General features: G+C 36.3%; 1 protein-coding gene across 1 annotated transcript in view; it reads left to right on the forward strand.

Annotated features, from left to right (window-relative positions):
* MSRA (methionine sulfoxide reductase A) overlaps positions 1 to 15,494 on the forward strand; it is a 287,920-nt gene that overhangs the window by 23,398 nt on the left and 249,028 nt on the right. The gene's annotated exons all lie outside the window — the stretch shown is intronic.

A 15,494-nucleotide genomic window follows, 5' to 3' on the forward strand; every position in this document is an offset into this window, starting at 1 on the left:
TCAGTTTATACATATGGGAAATACGATATTTGATTTTTTTTTTTTGTATGTCTGATTAAACTGTAAGGGAGCCGAGTAACTTGGAAGATTACAGAGGGAATACCTAAATAAAAGGGAGAATTTTCATTTTTTGCAACAAAAAAAAGTTTTCGTCGACATGAACGTGCTTTAAAACCAAATCTGACCTCCTTCGGAATATGTTCAGAATGGGAATTTCAGCGTTTCTCTCACATATGCTACAGATACGAACTTTTAATGGAACCTCCTTAAAGATTTCATCTGACCCAGCAATGAAGTAAGAGTAGAGAGAAAGTTGTGACATCTTAATATAAAAGTAAGTATGTTCTTAAAGCAACAATATTTATTTTTGCTGCTTCATACTGTCCTAGCTCCATCTCCCAGCTATTAGTGACAACACTGAAGACCAGCAGGGCAAGCCGAAGACACCCAGACTACGCCTGAAGGGCAAAGAAAGAAATGAGAGCATGGTTATTTTGCTACTGCTCTAAAACATTTCTTCCAGTGCATCTTCGTAGAAAGCATATGAAATTGCTGAATTTTCTGCCTTTAGAGGAAATAAGAGATGGAAAAATATTGACTTCTGCCAAGTGAGGAATGTTTGAAGATGACAGAGCTGGATTTGAACTGATGACACTGGATATAGAAACTTCAATTTGTAGTTACAGTACCTGTTTGCTGTAAATTGTGAAAAAATCTGCTCTTTTCTCATACATGGATTAAAAAAATCTGTGACGACTGAAGCGTGGATGTCTTGTGATTTCAATAAAATTAAGGACCTAAAAATCCTTTGTTTGTTTTCTCCAAGGGTGCCTGGATTTTCAGTGAGACAGGTACCTTATTTCTGATTTCATAGGAACAAATGCTAGCATACTGCCTATTAGGCCTGGATGTGGTTGGATTATACTACTTCTGTTGTGACAATCAGCATTATTATTTCAGAGAGTAACTGTAAAGCATAGATTTTTATGGATCGTCTTCACTTATAGTAAGTATTATACTATCCTCAAAGAATAGATTGTTCAGCCTGTAAGATGTGCAATTTCTGGCATGCTGCAGAAGTACATTTCCCTAATTCTTATATGCTGAAGGAAAGTAAGAAACAACATTAATGAAAAGCATTTTAACAGGAATGTGTTTGTATTTTAGCTGTACATCATGGCATTTTGTTTACTGGATGACTAGAAATGGTCTTTTTGATTAAGTAAAAGAACTTGGCTTACTTAATATTACATTAAATTGGTTTCATAGCAAGATATGTCAGATTTTTACTACATCAGTGAACCTTTTGAAAGATACTGTAGTTAAATAGTGGGTAAGATGCAGTTGTGATTACCATTTGATGTACTGAAACCTTTTAATATGGTTTGTTAGTGATTTTTGAAGAAAGTGTCTTCATAAGATGATATTATAAAAATAGCAACCCTGTCTTTCTAAATTGTTAAAAAATACATTCAACAGCTATGTGTTAAAATTAGTATCCCGCAATAGATTGCAAATTGATACTCAGTGGAAAGGAAGTGTTTGAAGGAGTTCAGTTTTGCTTTCTGTGTGGTTAGCTAGTATGTTGTTCATTCCTGCACAGACATTAACATGTGATGTGGTCGGGGAAAGAGAGAGATGTGATGGGTGTAAGTTTGCAATCACAATAGTGTAGGAAGTTTGTCTATCTGTGTGCGTATTCTGAAAAAAATTTCCTCTGCGTCTTAGAAATAGCATGTAGTCTCAAAGCATATGCTATTTTTCTTTGCTCACGACATTTCAAAACAAATTTTTAATGGGTGCCCCTATTAAAATTCAGGCAACAATAGAAAACACTTATCGTGGTGTCTCTAAGTGAAAACAAGCTCTGAATATTAAAATAACCATATATCTGTCCTGAGTGCTTATATAATTTCATAAATGATTTCTCGGGTTTTAAACATGATCAACATGTGGGTCCTTGCAATGCAGTTACAAATATAAATATTTGTACAAATATTTGAACATATATTGACACTGACGTTATTTTGAAAGCAGTTACTACAATTTTGAAAATATTATTTATCTTTGAAATTTCTAGTCAGCACATTTTGGTTTCTAAATGAGATATACACCACTGCAGACTTCTTTTGGCCTACATAATAAAAAAAGTATTTTTTCTTTCTGCTAAACCCTTCGCTTTTAAGAGTTCATCCAAGTGCTTATTTTTGGAAAATACCCCAACTTGGCAAGTTCAAATCAAAATTTGAATTGCATGGTTTAAATGGTTGGTTCCAGAATGTTGATTGGATTGCATGCAAATGTAATTTGTGAGTGTAATTTGACATGGTTTATCGTATTTATATATTTTATTTATAAACTGTATAATAATTTGGAGTTTTCTGGATACTTTAATCAGATCATTCATTATCACCATTCATTTATGATCCTTAATTATTAGTTAAGTTTAATAACTTCATTGGTTAAGTTTAGTAACTTCATAAATGAGCAATTTCTGTTTAATTCTTAATGAATCATTAATATATATTTTGTATTGGATTGTACAATTCCTCAAAGTGGCATATTTCAATGTGGACGTGAGGATTAGGGGTTAGGGTTTAACTTGATTTTTCTTATTAAATTACAGAAGCATAATATTATTTCACATAGGAGCATTGCGTTTGATACTGTAATGGGCCTATGTCTGATCTCACTTGTATATATTAATAATATATAAACCAAAGTTTACTCTTCTGTTTTTACTAGTATCGAAGTAGATTGAGATCAAAATGGCACTGTAATGGCTTTTATATCGATATGTGTAAAGCATTTTTAACACAGATTTGTACAAAGGTTGAACGAGTGCTTACTATGAACCTGTATGTTTACTGGACAAGGAAGAGATACGCAGTTCTCAGTGTGGCTATGGCTTTTTCCTAAATATGGCTTTAGGATAATAATATAGATGTTAAAATACAGTGTATGCAGATTTTGTGTGTTATTTTGCATTCCTATATCCATCGAAAATGCTGAAGAGTACCTTGATATTCTACATATGGTAGAACTCCATATTCTGCCATTGCTGAGGTATCTTCAGCTTCTCTATCCAGTATTTTTTAAAAAGCTACATATATTTTAAGGCTCTTTCCATTTACCATTACTCCAGAATAATTGCTTATTTTGTAGCCCACTACATGGCAAGGTGTTTTCTCTCTGTATAGCAGCTTTTCTGGCACTGGTGTCATTTTAATTATTCCGTATAACTGTAGCATGTATTCCTTCAGATCTCTCTCCAGTACACAGCAAAGTACCTAAAACCGTAAGTGTATTCCTAATATTTAGGTGCTAAGTCCAACCTTGACCAAGGTGGAAAACTGTCTGAGAAACTGCAGGAAGAAGGCTGTAGTGTTCCCCTCTTTCTTATCATCTATACCTTATCATAATTTAGCATAAATTACTTATCCACTTGTTCATGAAAACAGACACAGACTTTTTCTTCATTTAAGTTAAAATCATTTGTCCCGTACTATGTGTGCATGTGCTGGTTAGATTCTCAACACTGTGAATTGGCATAGTGGGATTCACTTTGGTGGAATTCCACTCCTTTATTCCAACTGGAGGTATAGGCCACAGTCTTTATCTGTGCAATAGAAATTCTGAGCAAAATCACTAGTATTTTGTCTAGTGTAACTGTTAAAACAGCATGTAAGTGAGTTAAGTAATTTTTGTAATCATTGTGGAGGAATAAACACCTTTAGAAGGTGATTTAGATGGCTGTCACATTGGTCCTGTGAATCACTCTCTTTATTGAGCATAACGGTAACCCAGGGCAGCTGGCTTAGACTAAGACATCTGACATTTAGTTGTCTAAATTTGAGGAAGATCAATCAAATTCTTAATAAGAAAATTTTAAAAAAAGGAAGTTTTAAAATAAAAAATGGCAGTGATTGCTTGTACAGGCTTGTGCTCCACTACAATGCAGTATTTGCTATATTCAGTTTCAAGGTTAAGAAAATAGGAAAATAGGACAACATATGGTAAGAAGAGGAAAATATTAATTTTTAATATTTTTAAGTTGTCTTAAGATAACCATATTGTCTGCTATATTCATATTTATTTTATATAAGGAATAATCCACAGTTGTTTAGGGCCTGACTGATTCTGATAATCTTGTGGAAATTATTATAGAAATGATAGAAGCTTGTCCTCTTGATAATTATGGACATCTATATTTTTCCAGTTGTTTTCCTATAATTAAATTATACCCAGCATACATCTGTTTCTCTGAGTCACTACAGCAGTTTTTCCATATCTGGCTGATGCTACAGAATTTTAAAATGTTTGTATCTTCCCTGAAGCAGACAGGGACCACCCACTTAATGTAGTTGAAAGCTGTAGTGGTCTTCACCTTGTCTTGGGTATTCTGTGTCCTCATGCTCACAAAGATGCCACTTACTGTGGCTAGAAAAATTAACAAAAATGAATTGGCCACTGTGCATTTTCTCATCTAAGTCATGGAGATGTTGGGATTGAAGTGTGGACCTGATTTGAATGTTATTTTCGTTACAAGGGGATGAATTGTAGGTCTTGCAAGAAATTCCCATTATTGTCCCTTCTTTACATTTGTTAAATCACCTATTTTTTTGTAAGTTTGTCAAGATCAAGCAGAACAAGGCTATAATTTCCTTTAGCTAGCTTTGTTTTGTTGTCTTAGTATAATGAAGGTCAACTTTTCTGGGTCTGCTTTGGTTTTACACATTGTGAAGACAAAGACACTTGAGTCGTGTCTAGTGTTTTAAACTGGAGACTGACTTCTGTATTTGCTACCTCCTAATAAAAATATAATTCCCTTCTCTACTGTATTTTTTTAGTGAAGGCAAAAGATATCCTTGAAGATGCTTGGTGACACTTCTTATGTTTTCCATATTCCTAAGTATTTTGGAATGGATTAATTTGACTTTTTCTCCATTTTTTTCATACACCATACAGTTTTTCCAAGTCTACATTGTTTGAAGAGAGTCTGTGAATTTCCTTTTCATGAACTGTAAAATAGCAGCTCACCAGAGGTTCATATTGATGCTGTCTTCATTCTTCTCCTGATAGTGGTGGATAGGAAAACAGCTTTTTAGGGAAATAGGATATATTCTTTGGGAACGTCTGGGGAGTTTAGGTGCCTAACAGCAGTATATAGTGCCATTTTAGACATCCTAGGCTGGCTGAGATATCTTCATGGAGCTGGCAGGCATGAGACAGGGTATACAGGAGAACTGGGGTCTTTTGGAATGACAGCTGAAGCCAGATGGGGGCATCTGAAAAGGTATCGGGCATTTGGAATTGCTTTCTTTTTTTATCATTTTACGGATGAAGACTAGAGACATTCTGTAGAGATTCTTTTTCTATCAACTATGTGATTCCCAAAGTCTGATTATGTAATGCAAAGGACCATGGCCCTACAAATAATGTAATCTATCTCCTGAGTAATGACAAGAGAACTTGTGAGTACAGGATGAGGATCCCTCGTGACATGTCCTCTCAGTCTTACATTTTGGCATCTTAACACCAGTCTTAACACTTTTGTTCAGAGGAGTGCATTAATTTGCATATCTCTAAGTCGTTTTTCTCTTGAACCTGTCTTGTTTTCTCTAATCCCTGAAATTTTCAGTTCCAAGATGACTGATTTAGTTTATTTTAGTTGTTTTAACCAATTCTGCTGTGTCTCCATTCTTCCCTATTTTTCAGGGATTCAACACTGAACAAGTCCTTTTTGAAAAAAGAATTTCTTTCTCAGTAAGGGATGCAGGGTTACCAGGGCATCCTGTTACTACCAATTCCACATGAAGAGTTAAGGTTTAAGTTCGATCTTGTACTTCAGAAACCTCAAAGGGTAGATAAAGGGTGTTTGAGTTCACTGGGCTTGGTTTAGGACTACTGTATTCTGAAGCCGTTCTTTGCCACCCTCCAGAGACGTTTGAGGTTCCAGGGCAAATAGTGGTGTAGTGTATAAGAGCACAAAAAGAAAATAGGATTGAATTAGGATCGTTGTGACACAGGAAACTGTAGAAATAGTATAGAATAGCCCAGTGTGGCAGAACAGTAGCAGACTCTGATTTCCCCAAAGTATTTTGATTTAGCCAGGGTAGTGAGTGCTTCTTAGAGCTGGGTAAAGGATGTGCTTCCTGAATGTGCTTTATGGGTGTGGGAGGAAATGTACTTTGTACAATTTCTGGCATAAATTAGATACCAAGAGGTATTGTCTCTCCACCTTGGTAAGCTGGATTCTGAAGGGCAGCAAGATCAGACTGTATTACGTGATCACTTCTGATCAATGTGACTGCTACTTTGCTTAGGGACATTATCTGGCTGGCACAGATGGCCGTCTTGATGTCATCTTTTCTCCTAAATTCTTATTCCTGCTGACCTCTTCAGTCTATGTGAAAGTCTTGGTTTGTCTGAAGTTGCAACTTCTGTAGTATCAAATGTTAGGTTTTTAAAACCAGAAAGTATACAGCATTTGTAAGACACTGACAGTTTGCCCTTTGTACTCTTAAGAACTTGTTAATGAAGCATATTAATAAGAGAGAAGTTAAAGAATAGTCATGAAACTGGGATGTCATATTTACCTTATTCCTGATTTATGGTGAGATTGGATGGCACACCTGTGGAGACTTTCAAGTTCACTCTTTTCACAGATGTACATTGCTATAAGGAAAGCAGTTATGAGAGATGTTTCAGACACTTCAGGAGGATGCTTATAAGGAGGTCCGCAATATAGGAGGTAATCAGATCCCAAGAAGACTGTCTCTCTGATATGGAGATAATACATTTACTGAATTCGAAAGGAAACTGGAAGGTCTGAAGAAAGGTTTGTTTTGACTTCACTAAACTGTAATGAGAAGATATATAGCTGCCATGCAGATCCTTAAGGAAGCTATTAGTAAACTCTTGATTTAATATGCAGAAGCTATCTAAGATTACATTATCCTTATGTAAGACAGAGCAGACCCGTCACAAGCAGTTAAAAAAGTAAATTGATTCCCTGACTTTTTGAAATGTTTTAGGATGTAGTTCTTCATCAAGAGTAGTGTGGGTGGCATGGAGTATCTGAGAGCAGATGTGATTTATATTTAGTGAGTAGGTTATCTCTGTTCCATACTGTGGATTGTCTCCATGTTAGGATACAGAATTATATATTTCTGCTGAGGTATGAGATCTAGAGTAGTATATGCGATGCTTTTCTGGACAGGTGCAAAAGGTGGGGAGCGGATACTAGAAAGCTGTTAATTGGGGCTATTAATATATTTTAATATGACTTTGATTTAATCTTCCATATAAATTAGTATTAGAAGAATCAGAGAAGAGGCATACAGAAAACATTGTCTTTGATCTGCTAGATTACATCAAATTGGAATATTTCTTTGACTGTCTTCTTGGATAATGCACTTAACAGTTCTTGCTTTTTTCCTGACATGTAAGAAGGGTTTAGTCCCAGTTCTCCATCTGCAAAATGCTAACTTTGTGTTTCAACACTGATAGGTTTCCATTTGTATTGATTTTACAGAGCAAGCCATCATCCCTTTTACATCTCAGCACAGCACCAAATGTACAATGTAAGAGTGCTTATACTATATGAAAGGCTTCTGTGTGGATTTTGTTTTGGATGCCCCACAGCTGTGTTTTTTCCAGTCCTACAGATAGGAGTAGCAATAAGGTCTGATTTGCTTGTTCATCAAATACATAGCCAAGTGAAAACAAAGAAGTCTCTGGGGTCCTTACTTCTACATAGATACTACAGTGATATGATGTTTCAAATTTTTGTTTTCCAGACAGTGATTTTGGTAATATGGGTTCCAGCCCAGATTAAAACACCTGCAGAGACTGAGGAGAGGACAGACTGAGAGAAAATGTATATATTCAGGAGAAGCATATTCAGAAAAATCTTGACAATTTGTACTATATTGATAGAAATACTTGGAATTGGATTATAGGATGGAAAGTTTTGCACTGAATTTTATCCACGGATACAATCTTCTCCTAGAAGTTTATGGCCGCATCGAAGGCTTGTTTTAGGCAGTTTTCCCATTTTTAAAGAACAGCATGGTGTTTGCCCATGAGTTTATATTGTATCCTGTTCCTAGTTGGAGAATGTTGGATTGTTCTGTCCTTAGTTAATTGCTTGTTCATTGTCTGTCTACGAGAGCACTACTTTCTAATCTCCATAGATGAGAAGGCAGGGAGGATTTCAAAGAAGAAAGAGAGGACCTCTTCTTTACTAGTAACTATTATTTTAAGGCTTGCTACTGACATTAGTTACCTTTCTCTTTACCTTGGACTTCTAGATAATGTCAGGTATCTGTGATTTGGGAGGTGGAATAGAGGAGGTGATAGGTGGATGTCATTGATTATTTGCTAGTGTATTGTCTTTATACAAAGATAATGATACCATCTTGCACAAATCTCCCCAGTACCCTGTGCTGTGATGTGTGTGGTTCTGAGATTGAAACACCCACTTAAACCTTGGTTATGAAAGTCATAGCAAGCCAAACTTCTTGGCTACAGCCAGCTTAGATTCCAGAAGAGAGCCAGTGACGATAGAAAATCGATCTTTTGAGGGCATATATTTCTTCAGCATCTGGATGGTTGTGATCCTTCAGAATAAGAAAGCAGAGATGAGATTGTTAGCAAGGTACAGGCAAGTGCCATACTGAACGTGCTGCCAGCAGCAGCATGTTACTGCAAGTGCTTTGCTGTTTTAAAAGAAAACCAATACTGTTTGCAAATAAAACCAATGCTGGCTTGTATCCGTAGTTACAAAGAGGGCAGCACTTTTATTACTTTGTCCATAGCTTTATCCAGTGAGTGAGAACATTGTAAGAGTAATCCCATATGTCTGACCTAATTCTACATACCCATTTTTGGCACTATCCAAGGAACTAATGCATGGGCACTTGGTAGCATGCTGGGAACCCACCTTTATAATCTATAGATAAGAGGTTTGTGGTCCCTAAAGGACATGAAATTACATATATATGCGTTTATATTAGTTGTTTTGTTCTGATGCTATTACACTTACAGCTCTTGTTTTCTGTTTTTGTGCACCCAGTGTAGTAACTTTTTATAAATGAGCTTATGTAATGCCTGTTGTATTTCTTGGTGCATTTTTTTTGCACTATGATTAAACTCATGAACTCATAGCATTGGTATAATTTTGCATTTCAGATGCATTGTGCTATTGTAATAAGATACATTGTCCCAGTGTAATGTTTTTGCTTTCATATGGATCACTATACAATATAATTCCTTTTTTCTGTTATAACATTTTTTCTGTGTAAATTCGTCTGAAATGGAAATGTTAAAAGCCAATATATTTGTAGCGAATGAACCAGTTTCAGCAGAGAGAGCAATGTGATTCCCTGCAATGCTGTCTCACTGTCTCTTCTTTAAAATTGCTGTGTTGTGGGAGGCTATTGTTGTACTTACTTTTATAGTTGGGAAACATTTTCCTTGTTATTTAATTCAGATGCTGACATAATGAGTGCTTGGCTGTAATGAATATTTGATGTGTTTATGCTAATGTAAATGCTCAACTATCTTGCCAGTTCTCTTCAACCTTTATAACTTTTTAGACAACAATTTTGGGAGTGATGCTGTTTGTCTACCTAGTCCATTTTGATGAAAAGGGAGGGTATTTGTATGGACGCTCCACCACCATTTTCTTGTGGTCTTGGCTGTTATTCAGTGAGATTTTAACTTGAAATAGTCTCTTTAGACTCTTATGAGAGAATTGGGCCAGGATCAATATCTGCAGTGAAGGTATGTGGGACTCATTACTCCTGTTTTCCTCCTCAGTCAGCAGACAGAGGTAGGCACTTTTAGGCAAATTTGTTCATTATATAATACAATGCTATTGGAGCCTCAGGTGAAATAGTTTCTAGTAAAACACAGTATCTTCTAATTAATTTGCTTGTAGAAGTGATGAATTATGACTGAGGTGCTCATAAGCAGTGAGTTTGTAAATCAAAGGCTTTCTTTAGCTCTCCTAATGTGGAGCAGATAAACGTTCTTTAGAAATTACTAGCAGTATGCAGAATACTTTGTAGGCACATAATTACATCTAGCTAGCCCTTTGTGTGTGTGCGCGTGTGTGTCCCCTCTGGGTGATACCACCAAGTTGCTTTGTCCCACGGGAGACATTTTAGAAGACGGTCTGTATGAGTTGGTGTGGCTCATTCTCTCTGCCGTTTGCCCTGTCATTCTAGTGGTAGGGTACAATAGGGAGTAATGCACTTTTTAAGATTTTGGCACTGCATTTCAAGAAAAATATGGTCCAACTGGAAATAGTCCAGAAGACATCAATGATAGCGATCGGAAGTCTAGAAAATCTAATCAGTGAGAAAGCAAATTTGAGTCATTTAGCCTAAGGAAGAGAAGATTGAAGGAGAATGTGATAACACTATTCAGTTACGTAAAAGGCTGCTGTAAATCGGAAGGTTGTAATCTGTTCTCCATGCCTGTGGTGGTTCAAACAAGGCATAGTGGGTTTAAACTGTGTCAACAGAGATTCAGGTTAGATATTAGGGAAGAAGTTCTAAAGATACGGGTAGAGCAGTACTGGAATATATGATCTCTGGGTCTTTGGAGCATCCAACTGTACCAATCTTTAAAATCCGGTTGGGCAAACAGCTGTCAGAGATGACAACAGGTAATCCTACCTTGAGACAGACTGATGGACTACATTTTCTCTCCAGGACCTCCAAACCTGTTTTTTATGATTATTGATACAATACATGAAAAAAGAGAGATAAAATGACTGAAACAGAAGGATGATGCTTTAACAAAACACCGTAACATTTCTAAGACTACATTCTATCAGTGGGACTCACTCCCAGTTTGTTCTACTTTCAAAATTGATCCCTTTGGTTAGGAAGGCTAACAAAATTTGACTAACACTGGGGTTTACTAACAGTAAATATGGATGGTAGTAACTGGTAAGGGTTGCCGAATCCTGTAGCGCGATGGAGGTGAAGCTGGAGCAGCTCTATGCCCTGAGGTCCCCCCAGCAGTGAAGGTGATCCATGGAAGGTCTTGTTTGATATTTTAATTGTTTTCTTTTTTTTCTTCTTAATTTTCTTCTTCTGGTATTTTGAAGCAATTCTGTAACAGAAAGGAGATGTGTTAAGTCTTTCAACCTCTGTGCCTAGCTGTGTCAAAGAACGGCACCTCTGCATTTTATGGTCTTGTAGTGCAAGGAAGTTCATGATGTGCTGGCCAGTTTTTCCCTTGTGAACTTTCAGCCCGTTTTCTTACTCTAATTTTCATTTAAAAAAAGGAAGGTGTTTCTTCTGCTCTCTGTTGTCCTTTTTGTATATGAAACTTGCATGTTCTGTGCATGCCTAGCATACTTATTATTATCACAGACAATCTCAGTGGTCCTGACTGCATATGTTACTTGCTTTTGACTTATATGTTAGAAGTGGTGAATTTTGCATGTGGTATTTTCCCTCAGCTGTTTCATCCTCTGGGATCAGGCACAATCCCACTGGCAGGAATTATGCATGATATTACCGGAAAACATTACAGCTGACCGTGTCTTGTAATGAAAGGGCACAGCACTGTGCCCTGGAGTGGCCAGGCTTATATTTGCTTTGTGGATTCCTTTATAAGGAGCTCATTGAAACAAATCTTCTGGGTGTTCAGCAGCCAAAGGTAGTTTTAAAATGAAAAAATATTTTTAACATAATCAGATAGTGAAAAAATCAAAGAAAATTACAAAAATGGTAGGAAGAAAGACAAGTGAAGAAAGGGGGGATAAGAAGAAGTGTTTTTAGATGAGGTCTTCCAAGAAGTGCCTACATACATGTTTTCTGTGTTGACATGTCTTTTGCTATTAGGAACAGAAATCTGTTGATTACAAAAAGTTCTTTTACTGCTGCAACATCTATTTCCCTTGCCCTACATGCTTATGTAGTAAATGAACAACCTCTTATGCTCACAGAGAAGGAGGGTATTTTATCTTTGTCCTGTATTGCTGTGGTATGAGGGAATATAGCCAATTAAAATAATTTAATTTTGGACAACATATTAAGAGCCAGTAATCCTATTGTATTACTACTGCATATCAGTTAAAGTTATTTGCACCCTTTACTTGCTTGGGTTTTTTTTAGCATATTTGGAGTTTTCTTTGTTCTATATAATCTTTTTTTGTTTGTTTGTTTGCTTTTGGATAACTGCGAAATCCTTATGCATTTTTTTATTCCTGACTTACTGATGTGTGGTATTAAACTTATCTTTCACATAGGAGATTTTATTTAAAAATGAGAGGGGTGTGTATGTATCTATACAAATACATGTATATATGTGTGTGTGTGGTGAAAGTAAGACTTTATGCTCATATGCTTTTCTGAGATAATCAAAACATTTACATTTTTTTTCATTATAATCAGATATCACAGAGCTTGTTTAAAGATTTTTTTTTTTTTCTGGTAAATTTTCCAGACATTCTGGTATTCATCTTAGTTTGTACACTTGCTTAAATTTGAATTTCTGAGTGACATTTAGATCAAAGGCTCTGTAATTGTTTTATTGTGAATCATTATAATTTCATTTGTAATAGATAAAAATGAGACGAATGTGGAAAGTCCTTGTCTGCCTACCCTCTAGTAATGCATTTCCTTTCTATTGCCTGTGCTGGGAGTTGGAGTTTCTTATGTTGCTTCAAATTCACTGTTTTTTCTTTACAAGTCACTTCTCTTTTATGTATAAAAAGTTTATAGATTTAGTTAGCTAATGCAGTTATTGGTTTTAAAATGTGCCTTTGGGCTTCAGGCAGTCTTTTGTGTAATGCTGTTATATATGCAAGTGATGGGCATGCTGAATGCTTAACTTGCCTTTCAGAAGGACATGGGAAAATAAAATGTGGTATTTGCATATCTTTCAGGATGAGACCAGAAGTCTTATGAGGCACAAATGTCAAAATATCTGATGGAAAACTTTGAGTGCACTTCCTGTGATCCTAAGCACTGATGAACTGAAAAGCAGGACCTTCATTTGTCTAAAATAGTTAGCTGCTCCTACTACCTTGAAGGGGACTGACACAATTTCTTTTATTTGGGCTTTCTGCTAAAGTACGCAAGTTTTCTCTTGCCTTTTTCTGTCCACATGAGCGTGCTGTTTAGTATGCCTGAATTGGAGATTTCTGGCTGTAGTTCTTTTGTCCATAACTTCTGCTCATGTCATGCCCCCAAACACTTGAATCTCAGAGCTCTGGTCCTTCTCCCTAAGGGTCCTCTGAGATGTCAGCAGCATGAAAAGTTCCCTCCTATTACTGGGAAGCTGTGAGGCTTCGCTCTGAAGCTCGCTGCTACCATCCTACTTGCATCTTTCCCTTTTCAGAAACATTTACATTACTCCCATATGGATCCACAGTCTTGGTGCCTGATGCTGTGGCATCAGGAACAAAACCAGTGCTGATGGTACCAACAGTATGAAATACAATATGTAGTCATGGATTTATGTCTAAATATTTTAAATTACTTTTATTGGCTCTTTCATTATTTAAACAGTAAAAGGAAATTTGTCCCACACAAAACTGCATCTAACTACTGCTAAGAGTTTTTATTAAATTTCTGCTTTATTTAATCTCACTTTTCTAGTTTTACTTGCTTCATTTTTATCGGTCATGGTAATGGAGGTGATAATGTTTGTTTATTATCACAGTACCATTCTCACTTGTACTGTAACTAAAGTCAGTAGACCTTCACTTAGTAGCCTCAACATCTGAGTTAATATTTCTCTTGCTTTCCTTTTTATTGAGAATTTATGCCTCCAAACATTCTGTTCTTAATACGCTGCAAATAAATCTGTGAGTCCCATTACTGCTATCAGGTGCTGAGCACTCCAGAGAACGGGATACCAGATAATCCTTGGCATTCATGCACTTACCTGCTTTCTTAGCTCAGTCCAAGTTTGCTACACCCCAAAGAGAACCCACACAGATCTTATAATTCACTGAAGAGGAAACTGAGGAATATAACCTTGTTGAAGAAGGTTTTGCCACCTTCTTGTGCAGCTCAGGGTCCACTGAGAAAGAGCACTTGCTGCATTTTAAAAATTTTAGCCCCTGGCTCCTCATTGAGCAGTTGAATGGACAAAAGGTGTTTTTTCCTCACTTCCACGAGTGCTCAAAAGAGGACTACAAGCGTCTTTGTCAAAGTTGCAGAGCTAATGATGCACCCAAAAATAATGGTGGTTTTTTTTTTTTTTTTTGTGGATCACCTGCAGATTACCAATGACAGCCTGAGATTACTAGTTTGGGGGCCACAGTTTGGGAACACTTAGAGTAATATCCTTGTCTAGGAAGGTCCAGTAACCCAGTGTAATGGTACAGTGACTTTAATATTGATGAATAGGCTCCCTACAGTATCCTTTAAATAGTTTTATTAGTAATCTAAAAATACTGCTTAGCAGTTTCAGATAAAATTGGCTTTATATAAAATTGAAGAGGCCTGGGGGAAATTTTCTGTATTGTTAACTCCATTTTGGCTGACTCTAAACCTGCACATCACAAATCATACTGGGACTTGAATGTAATAGTGGGACTCAAACCTTTGCTGTCTACACACAACTTCTTGTTTCCTTCTGTCTGTATTGCACAAAACTTGGACTTTATTTTTTTGACAGTAAGTGAAATTAAAACCTTCTTCTCCCCTTCAGAGCCTAGGAAGCGTCACCTTTCCTGTAACTCTTCATCTGAAGATTTTTTTTGTCAACCTATTGCAGATTCCTAAGTCCCAGTGTTTTTAAATGGACAGCTTATGTTTAAACTGTTGTAAGGATGATTACAGAAATTTTGTGTAGTTCAAATATTTTGAAATCAAGCTGTAATTTTGCCATTGGTCATAGCAGTTATTCTGAAAAGGCATTCGTGAAGCAGTTGGAACCCAGCGCGTTCCGTGCCTTAGGTAGCAGGAACATGCTTTCAGGGCTTTCCAGATTTAATTTCTGCAGCATGGCCAAATATTTTAAGCACGTATGTTGAAACAGGCTTTCAAAATCTGTATTTAGTCTTTGATTTTATTGGAAGGTGTAAGAGACTGGTCCTTTGGAAAATTAGGCTCCTCTAATTATGTAGGTAACATATTTTAAAATGTTAGATTCTGTCTATGAATCATTCTCTCCCATTATTAGAGATGACATTTCCATTTAATTTCCCTGTGGGATTCCATTTAATGTTTTCAAAACAATGTCAGTTGAAATCATATTTGTTTTGGTTGTTTGCCTTTATAAAGAAATTTTTATTAGAGGAATTGCAAAGTTTTTAAAATGGAAGACAGAGGAGGTTTTAGAGATGAAATATTTGTAAAAGTTCCACTTGTTATTTTCTTTTAAATTCAATACGTTGACTAGATGTCAGACTTGTGAGGCAGCTGTGGCGCATCTAAATATAATATCAGAAACAAAGGATTTGGGAGTCTGCTGAATTTTCTTATTTTGATCATGTTCTTATTTGGTGAATCATA

The sequence above is a fragment of the Harpia harpyja genome, chromosome 15 (assembly GCF_026419915.1).
Source record: "Harpia harpyja isolate bHarHar1 chromosome 15, bHarHar1 primary haplotype, whole genome shotgun sequence".
NCBI classification, from domain to species: domain Eukaryota; kingdom Metazoa; phylum Chordata; class Aves; order Accipitriformes; family Accipitridae; genus Harpia; species Harpia harpyja.